Below are 10,767 nucleotides of genomic sequence, written 5' to 3'. Positions count from 1 at the left end.
GAATGCAGTAGGATCCATGAAAGCTATTAGTTTACTATGGCAGCATAGCAAATATCACACATTTAATGGCTTAAAAGAGATTTAGTTACTAGCTCACAGTTCAGTGGGTCCAGAGTCCAAGCATGTCATGACTAGGTTCTCTGCCCAGGGGCCCAGGGTCATCCAAGTACAAAAGAAAGATATTGGCTAATCTTTTTTCTCCTCTGGAATGCAGGGTCTTCTTCCAAGATCATGTGGTTGTGGTAGAATTCAGTTTTTGCAGTTGTAGGACTGAGGTCTTTTTTTCCTTTTTGGCTACTGTGGGAGGCTTCTATCAGAGCCTAGAAGTCATCCATACTCCTCATCACATGACCCCGCTGCTTGAGTCAGTTTTGCTTTGCTATGACCAAAAGACCTAACAAGAACAAAGTAGAGGAGGAAAAATCTACTTTGGCTCACAGTTTCAGAGTTTTAGTCCACCATGGTTGGCGGACTAAAGCTCTGGGCCCAAAGTGAGGTGGAACATCATGGCGGAAAGGCACTGTAGAGGAAAGCTCAGGACATAGCAATCAGGGAGCAGAGAAAGAGAGCTCTGCTCACCAAGGACAATAACATACACCCCAGTGACCCTCCTCCTCCAGTCACACCCTGCCTGTTTACAGTTACTGCCCAGTTAATCCCTCTCAGTGGGTGAATCCACTGACTAGGTTAAGACTTTCACAACCCAATTCTTCGACCTCTGAAACTTCTTGTGTCGTCTCACAGATGAGCTTTAGGGAGATGCCTCATATCTAAACAATAACACCCTCCATCCTCAATGCCAGCCCTGGGCTTCTTCCCTATGGAAGAATCCATAGGATTCCCTATGGAGGGTGAATCCATTGCACTCCCAAAGCTTCAGGAAAAGCCCAGTCTCATTTCAGGGTCCACCTGATTAGGTGAGGTTCAACCAAGATACTCTCGACATATTGATTGCATTTACAGAAGTCCTTCCGAGCAGCACCTGGATTGGAGTTTCCTGGATGGTTGGGAGAAGATGGGCATGAACTCAGGAATGGGACTCTCAGGAACCATCCTAGAATTCTGCCCACCATGGAAGCGCAGAGGAGGAGCAGACCAACAAATTCTATTTGCTTCTGCTGCTCCACAGGTTTGTCCTTTTGCAAAGATATTGTTTTTCTCCGTACTCAGAGGTCCCAGAAGAGAGGATCTGTTCTGGAACCTTAAGGCAGATGATTATGTAGTAATTTTTAATCTGGGAGTGGGGTTTGGAGAGGAGGGAGCGTAGGCCAGAAACAATGACTCGGCATGTTAATGTGCTGCACAAAGGTAGAGAGGCTGCGAACAGAGGCCCCCCATGCTGGCTCCCCATCTTTCTCCTCTTAATAAGGTCTCTGTGGAGATGATTCACTCCAGCGGGGATGAGCTGGGCAGGGTCTGCCTCTGCCTTTCCCCACAGCCCTGTGCTGTCTGCAGAATCTGCTGGTTTTGCAGTTGAAGTTGATTACTGAATAATGAATTATCATTCTTTTTTATTTTTTTTCCAGCCCTCTTCAGAAATGTGCAGCTCCTTTTCTATTTATTGAGACTCAAAAATGAAAAGAAAAAAAAAAAAAAAAGACTCTTCTTTTATCCAGAGGGGAAAAACATAATTGTACCTAAAAACCCCATTTTGGTCCTGGAGACAATAGTAATGATTGTTTTAATTAATTCGATTTCCAATTTGGAGCAGTTTCATTTTTTCTTTGGCTTGACAATAACATCTAGAATGAAGCAAAGCTTCACTTGATAATTCCAGGCAGGACCAAGTTATGGGAACAGCTCCTGCTCTCTCAGAGAGCTGCTTGTCCCCAGCTGCACAGGGGTGGGGGCGTGAAGAGGGCCAGGGGCCTGGAGGGAGCCGTGCATTTGGAGAAGAACCCTTAACTCAGCAAAGGCCTTTGTTCAAGGATGAAGAGCCATTTCTGTGCTAGAGACTAGAGATGTTTCTCCAAAGTCCTCACCAGGTCACAGTGGAGAGATGCGCTATGACCTTCTGAGCCCCTCTCCTCAGCTCGCAGATGGCCACCGCCTCCCTGGCCCCTGCATGGCAGGCCCTCAAGCTGCGCTATGTCCTTCTCTTCTTCCGAGGACACCAGATCTATTGGGTTGGGGTCCATTCATATGACTTTATTTATCCTTGATCCCCTCTTTAAAGACCCTGCCTCCAAATACAGTCCCATTCTGAGGTCCAGGGGGTTGGGACTTCAGTGTGTGAACGGGGGCGGGGTAGACAATTCAGTCCACAGCGGTCCACCCACACAGACATTGGAATGGGGAAGGCTGGGGTTCCTAGACGGCAATGCAACTGAACACCGTCCAAAGGTGGCTTCTCGAAGACTCACCTACGACACGTGAGGGGTCCTTAAGTTACTGCATGCCACTTGCTGAGGGAAGGAGCTCCAGAGGCTGGGTCAGCGAAGGGGCTGAGTTAACCGTTCTTCTCTGAAGCTGACACAAGTGCACAATTCCCGCCGTGCTCCTTGGCAGGGGCTGCAGGGCTTTTGTGAAAAGGTTCTGTGTGTGTGTGTGTGAGTGCTTGTCATGCTGGAGGAATCCTGACACAAGCCAGGATGCCTCAGCACCTGCTATACCTTCCAGCAAATTACTGGGTAGGGGAGGAGCCAGGAGCCAGGCAGGGCAGCCGTGAGGAGGCTGCAGGGCTGAGGTGAGAGAGGAGCGCAGTCCAGCGAGCCTGCATGCTGGAGATGGGAAGCAAGGCTGATCTACATGCTCACGCTCAGGGATTACGCACAGATCGCAGGCTCCTATTAATCCCAATCACTGGGGGCTCAAAATCAAAGATTAAAAATATTAATGTGTAGTATCCAGATGTCTTGCTTTCTCTTGAATTCTTTCATCCCAAGTATATCCCAATTTTCCTATTTGTCCTGGGAGTTGATAAAATCCCTTGGGAGAAGGACCAGCTTTGCTCTACTCAGCTTGTCACTGCTGTGATCAAAACATCTGACAAGAACAATGCAGAGGAGGAAGAGTTTGTTTTGGCTCACGGTTTCAGAGGTCTCAGTTCATAGATGGTTGGCTCCACAGCCCTGGGCTTGAGGTGAGGCAGAGCATCATGTGGAAGGGCGTGGAGGAAAGCAGCTCAGGACATGGCATTAGGAAGCACAGAGAGCTCTGCTCCCCAGGGACAAAATGCATGCCCCAAAGTCATGCCCCCAGGGACACGCCTCCTGCAGCCACACCCTGCCTGCCTATGGTTACCACCCAGTTCATCCATTCAAACAGGCTAGTGCATTAATTAGTTTAATGCTTTCATAACCAAGTCATTTCACCTCCAGACTTCCTTGGGCTGCCTCACACTTGAGCTTCTGGGGGTATCTAACATCTGAACCATAGCAAGCTTGCACAACCGCTGCACAGTCCTCTCCCATCCCTCCTCTGAGTGGGCTTGGGTTTTCTCCTTGGCACTTGGCAGTATGCAACTGGTACAGGCCCATATCTTTTCTCTTATTTATCTTCTGGCTCCTCGGGCCCTAGGTACTCTCCCTGGGGAAGGGGACTTGGCTCACAGTGTTCACTGTTCCATCTCCAGGACCTTAAGTAGAGGCTGATGTAGGACATCGATCCGGAAGCACTGTTGGGTGAATGGGTGCGTTTGGCGACAGCCTGCTGTGCTCCGGGTGTTCTGCTATACCAGAGAAAGAATAAATAAGGTCTCGGGCAATTCCCCGGCACGCATAGGATCCGATCTGCATGCAGACAGTTCGAATGAGGCCAGCGAGGGTCAGCAGAAGCCCACCAGAGAGACAAGGGAAGGGGCTTCCAGTGGCCAGCCTCCCGGAGACTTCCCAGAAAGCCGATGTTTGGAGTTTGCCGAGCATAAACAGGGCTCGCCAGTGTGGGAGCAAAGGAAAGGATGATCCATGGAGAGGGTGACAACCCAGCGAGGAGCCACATGGCATCATCGAGGACCTGCAGAATCCCCTATCCCTGGAGTAGTGTTCTGAAGCCAAGTGTAGTACCAAACTCCATATAGAGCTGTCCCTTGGTATCCGAGGAGAGTTGGTTCCAGACTCCCCTCAGAGAATACCAAACTACATACACAGAAAATGTGTGTGGCATTTGCCTGTAACCTACTGACATCCTTTACACGATCTCTAGATTTCTTATAATACCTAATACAGTGTAAATGCTGCGTAAATAGTTGTTACACTGTATTAGTTTAGGGAATAATGACAAGGAAAAAGTTCTGTACATGTTCAGTGCAGATATAAAATTTTTAAAATCTTTTAAATCTTCAGTTGGTTGAATCTACAGAAGCAGAACCCATTGATATGGACTGCTAACTGCACTGCTTTTTCATTCATATCTACAATAAATTTTAATTTATAAATTAGACACAGTAAGAGGTTAGTAATAATGCCTAATAATAGAATGATCATAACAATACACTGTAACAAAAATCATGTGAATGTGGTCTCTTTTTCTTGGCTGCTACAGGGCAGGTAGCATATACAGTGTGGATACTCTGGACAAAAGGATGGTTCACTTCCTGAGTTGAACAGAGTGGGATTGTGATGGGCTGACAGATCTGACACCATGAGAATGTTATAGGCCAGACTCTAAGGGAAATGACTAAACAGACTCCATTTTGCTCTGAGACTCCATGTTATGTAGGAAATAAGCTTCTCCCATGGGAACACCCTGCCACTGTACTTAGTGTGACATGTTTAACAATACAGAATGATAATTCCTATGTAAAGAAAAATTGCTCTCTTTTGATTCCCATTGCTCCTAAACAATGTACCATGTGAACAGTGATTGTGTGAATGTTAGTAACCATTCTTTAGTTTGTTCCTAGGTAAGGGTCATTTTGACCCACTTCCCCCTCTGTCGATGATCTCATGATGTTAATGTGTAATTTTGAATCATAGCAACAGACACTTACGATTGATGTGATTTTTGGTATTAGAACCCCTATACCCTGTGGTTGGGGGTTGTCCTCCCAATAGCCATTTTCGGGGGGCATTGTGTGAGACAGTCAGCCAGCTGGCTTAATAAAGACTCTCAAATTTGGACTTCTCAGTGGTGACTGGTCTGTTCTTAAGTTGCGCCCCATAACAGGGATGATGCAAGATTTCACAACAGTGTGAAAAAGGGCAACTTAAAACTCATAAATTGCTTATTTCCAAATTTTTCATTAATACTTTCAGAACATATTTGATGGCAGATAACTGAAGTACAGGAAGGAAAATTGTGGGTAAGAGGAACCATTGAGTAAATCCAAGTGTAGAAAGGATGAGGTCAGAATATTAGAACTTTATGCAGGATAAGGATTGGAATCTTGTTGTGTAGGAGCCTGGGAGTTCTTTTTAAAAGATTTCAGGCAGATTGGGAATGCGATTAAATTGGCCATTGTGGCAGAGTAAAGGAGAGACGAGAAGGGAAGTCCAGCAGCAGAGACGGGTCCGGGCGGCTCTGCAGTGAGTGGCGGGGCCTGGAGGAGGAGAGCCAGGGTGGAGCCAACAGTCACAAGACAGAAATGACCTAAGGACCAAGAGAATGAGGGAGGGGGCTGGGCCCAGGGGCTCTGAGCGTCTGACTGGAGCAACTGGGTTAACCGTGGCACCGTTCGCACGGAACAGAGAAAAACGCAGGCGGGTAACAGGGCGTAAGTTGACATGAGCAGACCCTGCTGAAGAAACCATGAGAGGCTTAAGAAAGAGTTTCTGCCCTAAGATTCCATCTCACCCCAATTAGAATGGCGATTATCAAGAATACAAGCAACAACAGGTGTTGGCGAGGATGTGGGGAGAAAGGTATACTCATACATTGCTGGTGGGGCTGCAAATTAGTGCAGCCACTCTGGAAAGCAGTGTGGAGACTCCTTAGAAAACTTGGAATGGACCAACCATTTGACCCAGCTATCCCACTCCTTGGCCTATACCCAAAGGACTTAATATCAGCATATTACAGAGATACAGCCACATCAATGTTCATAGCTGCTCAGTTCACAATAGCCAGAGTGTGGAACCAACCTAGATGTCCTTCAATTGATGAATGGATAAAGAAACTGTGGTATATATACACAATGGAATATTACTCAGCCATAAAAAATGATAAAATTATGGCCTTTGCAGGCAAATGGATGAAATTGGAGAATATCATGCTAAGTGAGATAAGCCAATCTCAAAAAACCAAAGGACGAATGATATTGCTGATAAGTGGATGATGACACATAATGGGGGGTGGGAGGGGTTAGTGTTAGGGTTAGAGTTAGAGTTAGGGAGGGGGGCAAGAATGGAGGAAGGAAGGACTGTATAGAGGGAAAAGAGGGGTGGGAGGGGTGGAGGGGAAGGGAAAAAATAACAGAATGGATCAAACAGCATTACCCTATGTAAATTTATGATTACACAAATGGTATGCCTTTACTCCATGTACAAACAGAGAAACAACATGTATCCCATTTGTTTACAATAAAAAAAAAAAAAAGAAAGAAAGATTTCTGTCCTCAGAGCCTGTGAGAGCCTTAGGACTGTCATCAGCCTCAGATGGAACTGGCAGGAAGATCATTTCCCGCCTCAGTCGCCCTCTCTGCCCCTGCCTCCAGCTTCCTGGGGATGTAACATTCCCTCGGTCCTGCCGCGGTCCTCTGCTGACCTGTGCTCCCTTCCTATAACGCTGCTGTTATCTCCACACGGTTGCCTCAGAGCCAAACCCAGCACAGCCAAGGCACCAAGGAGATCCCAGCTGCTGTGGACTTCAACTCCACATAGCTAAAGACTCAAAAGAGAAAAAGCCTCGCAGTTGTTTTTGTCATTTTAAAACTTTTCTTAGCTTTATATCTGATAAGAAAGTTCAGGAACACCAAGAAATACATAGAAATAAAACCGCACGCAGTGGCTTCTGCCCATGAGAGAGCGTGTGCTCCTCCTCACCTTGCTAGTTCAGCTGTCACTATCAGAACCCAGCTTTCCAGGTGAGCGCGTGCGCCCTGACTGGGGAGGTAGGTGGAGAGATGGGAGGGGATGGCTCTCCAGCTTTCTCTGGGGTATCCTAGGGAAGTGCAAGGACGGGGGAGCAGGGGATGGGTGTGGGCAGCTTCCCCGCAGCGTGACCAGGTGGCCTCAGCCCTCACAACAACTGGGCACAAGTGACACTCTCCTGAGTCATAGGAGGCGCCCACTGGGAAAGAGACTGACTCCTCAGATGGCCCATTACTACAGGACTACATTTGTAAAACTTAGCTAGACCCCTCACGAGGGAACCAGATTGAAGACACACGCTGCCTAGGTTGCCTTGTCCTCTCCCATTTCGATCAAGGCTCTGCAAATGCTCTCCAGCACTCGGGCACGAATCCTGCAGTGGAGAGTGGCACAGGCCCTGGGGGAAGGAGGCCACTGTCACAGCGTATGCCAGGATGCCACCGAAACCCTGCTGGGAGGGGCCTCAGTAGCAGGAGCTGAAGGGCACAGGGCCCAGTGGCAGGAGGGTGGAAGTGTGAGCAGAGACAGGCAGGGTATCTGAGGACTCAGGAAACTGGGGAAACCTCACTCTATGAACTGAGAAGGAACAGGTTCCCAGACATGGCGGATGGCACCAGCAGGGCTTCCGCAGACAGAGCAGCTCAGTCAGCACCCGAGGGCTTTCCTTCTGGCACTCAGTCATTGTGATCTCCATCCTCTGACGCAGGATCCCAAAGCCAAACTCCAGAGAGCTCAGGCAGGTCATGGAATGAGCGAACCCCTCAGGGGAGAGAAAAAAATTCCTCACCTGGATCTCACTGTGCATAGGGACACCACGGACACAGATGAAGAATTCCCTGTCCTCAAGGAGTCTGCAGTGGGAGAGGATGAGGACAGGTGACCAGCAGCTGGCCTCCTGCCAGAAGAGAAGAGGGCCGGGTGGGAGGGGTGGTGACTCGGAGCGTTCATGTCTGTCCTACGCAGGGCCACCACGCCCAACACCCAATCGTCAGCCCAAGAGCCTGGGTGTCCAGAGGCTGCCATGTCTGATTATCAGGAGAAACTACTCTAATTTTTATGCAATGCCTGCCAATTTAAAGTTTTTTCAAAATTATACAAATAAAACACTTGGGTAGGTTGCATTCATCTTGCAAGAAATTAATTTTAAAACCTCCAACTTGGTCTAACTTTCTTTATAGGTGAGACAACAGGCCCATCAAGAAGGGGCCCGTGTACTGTGAACTGGGGCAAGACCACCTGTGGAGCCCAGCTGTCCCCAAATCCCGCTGGGGCCTCTCCTTTGGTGCCTTTGGCTTCCTTTGGTGCCTCCGCCTCTCTTCCCCTCTCACAGCATCTGTTTTGGTCTCTTGTGCTGCCCCCTGGCTGTCAAAGGCATCACTGCAATTCCACATCGGGAGCACTCTAAGCCACACAGGGTTCAGCTGCACAAACAACAAACAACAACAACGACAACACCCATCCTTCAGGACGTGTTGGGGGGTAAATCTCAACACCCCCCTATATGTTCCCATCCTAATCCTCAGAACCTGAGGATGCTATCTAATTTTGGAAAAGGGTCTCTGCAGATTGTAATTAGTTAATATTGAATGAGATCATTCTGGGTTATCCAAGTTGACCCTGAATCCACCACAAGGGTCCTTATAAGAGGGAGGCAGAGGAAGACACAGAAGAGGAGACAGTGTGATTCTGGTGGCACGGATTGAAGTGATGTGGCCATAGTCCAGGAATGCCCGCAGCTGTCGAAGCCAGAAGAGGCAAAGAATGGACCTCCCCTGTGGGCCTCCAGAGGACGCGCAACCTTGCCAATATTTTGATTTCAGACTTCTGGCCTCTAGAACTATCGAAAAGCCAATCGTGCTCTCTTCAGTCACCTAGTCTGTAGTACTTTGTTACAGGAGCCCCAGGAAACGATAGCAGGACACTTCTTTTGGCTAAGGGCTGGGAGTGTCCTGTGACATGGATGACAATAGGACTACCACCTGCTGGGCACTTCGTTCATACCAGGGACACGGGTTGGCTCCAGTCCTCAAGGCACTTTTTAACCAGGAGTTCTCTTCTCTCCACCCCTTTCCACCCCTCGTTACACCAGCTGGGGACATTGGAAAGCCACATAGCTCCTAAGCAGTGGAGCCAGGATTCCAGCCCCACGCTCTTTGTTCTCTTTGTTCTCACTGCGTTGCTCATGAGAACCCCCTGAGGAAGCTTCTGGAGTACATGGTGACCTCCTGCAGCTCCAAAGAGTGGCAGTGGGGGGGGGGGGTTTCCATCATCCCAGCAGATTCACGTAGACGTTATTTGGGGGAACGATGGTCAAGTTTCTAAGATGTACTGTTTTAAGTCAGATTATGTCAATCAATATTAACAGAAGAAGTTGTGCCCGGGGCACACAGTCCAGGTAAAACTGGGCAAATGTACACCCAGAGGCCGGCACTGCAGGACCATATCCTAGGAGGGTCGCCGTGAGGACAAGCCCCAACGCTCCTGCACTTCAGACCTCTGGTCACAGCTGCCGCAAGGTCACGGCTTCCCCTAGCAGAGCAGAGGCAAACCACGGATTGGCCCAAAGCAGAACAGGCTTAAGGAGGGCCAAGGGAGGTTCCTGGAATCACATGAGGTTTAACTGGAAATACTTTAGGAAGGCGATTTGGATCCTGAGAAATAAAAACTAAGCATGGATTTTAAATATTAAGCTTTTCTTAGATAATTAAAGTTAATCTCTCTGAGCCTCAATTTGCAAATCTGTAAAACATGAGGGGTAGAAATGCTGTGTACATACATGGAGCAGCATCTGGCTCATCTACGGTTCTCGATAAACAATGATTGTTAAATTATTGTTGTTGTCACTGCTGTGAAGTGTCCTCGGCTTGCTCTTTGCCTTATCACACACACTTTTTGACTCAAATATCCCGGAAGAGGATATCATGAAAACAGTCCATCACCAGCTTAATTTCTCTTTTTCATAGTTACATAAAGAATGGCAATTTCACACCAGAAATAAGCACCCTTTCCCAAATTATCCTTTAAAATAACTTGTTGCAAGCAAACATCAATTCACTCCACGTATAATATTCTTTCAATTGACTTGGAGATATGAAGGCAGACTTGTTAGAGGAAGAAAATCTATAAAGTTCTGCACTCGTTCATCCACCAAATATTTATGGAGGAACATCTCCACAATCGATGGAAAGTGCAATAATCGCCCTAGGAGCTAGGAGGGAAATGCTATGAGATTATAAACAGAAAAGTTAGTTAATTAAAAAATTAAGAGTAGATTCAGAAGAGGGAGAATTCCCTTTCCATACAATGTGGAGTAGAGGGAGGGGGAGAGGAAGGGAGGAGAGGAAAGCCCTCCGGAGGGGCGCATCTGAGAGGAGAAAGCCTTCAGGATGAACTTTAAGGGGGAGGCCACATTTGGATGGGGGAGCAAGGCTTTGTAGCCAGAAACGACGGAGACAAAGCTGTAGGGACCCGTGGGAAGCAGCAGACGGGTCTGTTGTGATGGGGCACATCATATATAAAAGTGGGTGTTTGCTCTAATATGGAAAAGTGGGTCGTAGAGGCCGTAAATAAACCTGAGCATTGCGCACCCTGTTGGTTAGATGACGGAGTCCCCGCCACCCTTAGCAGAGAAAAGCTAGCGACTCAAGTGGGCACTTTGTGATTAAAGTGTGTGATCTCTGCTGGTGAGGACGGAGGCAGAGAGCCCAGTCAGGAGACTGTTTCAATGATCCAGGTGAGAGGGATGGGGCGGGGAGGGGAGGAGCCTGGAGCAAAGACCAGGGGAGGCCAAGGCAGGGGT

Source organism: Sciurus carolinensis, chromosome 12 (assembly GCF_902686445.1).
Source record: "Sciurus carolinensis chromosome 12, mSciCar1.2, whole genome shotgun sequence".
Classification (NCBI taxonomy): Eukaryota; Metazoa; Chordata; class Mammalia; order Rodentia; family Sciuridae; genus Sciurus; species Sciurus carolinensis.
This window is presented reverse-complemented; position numbering follows the sequence as displayed.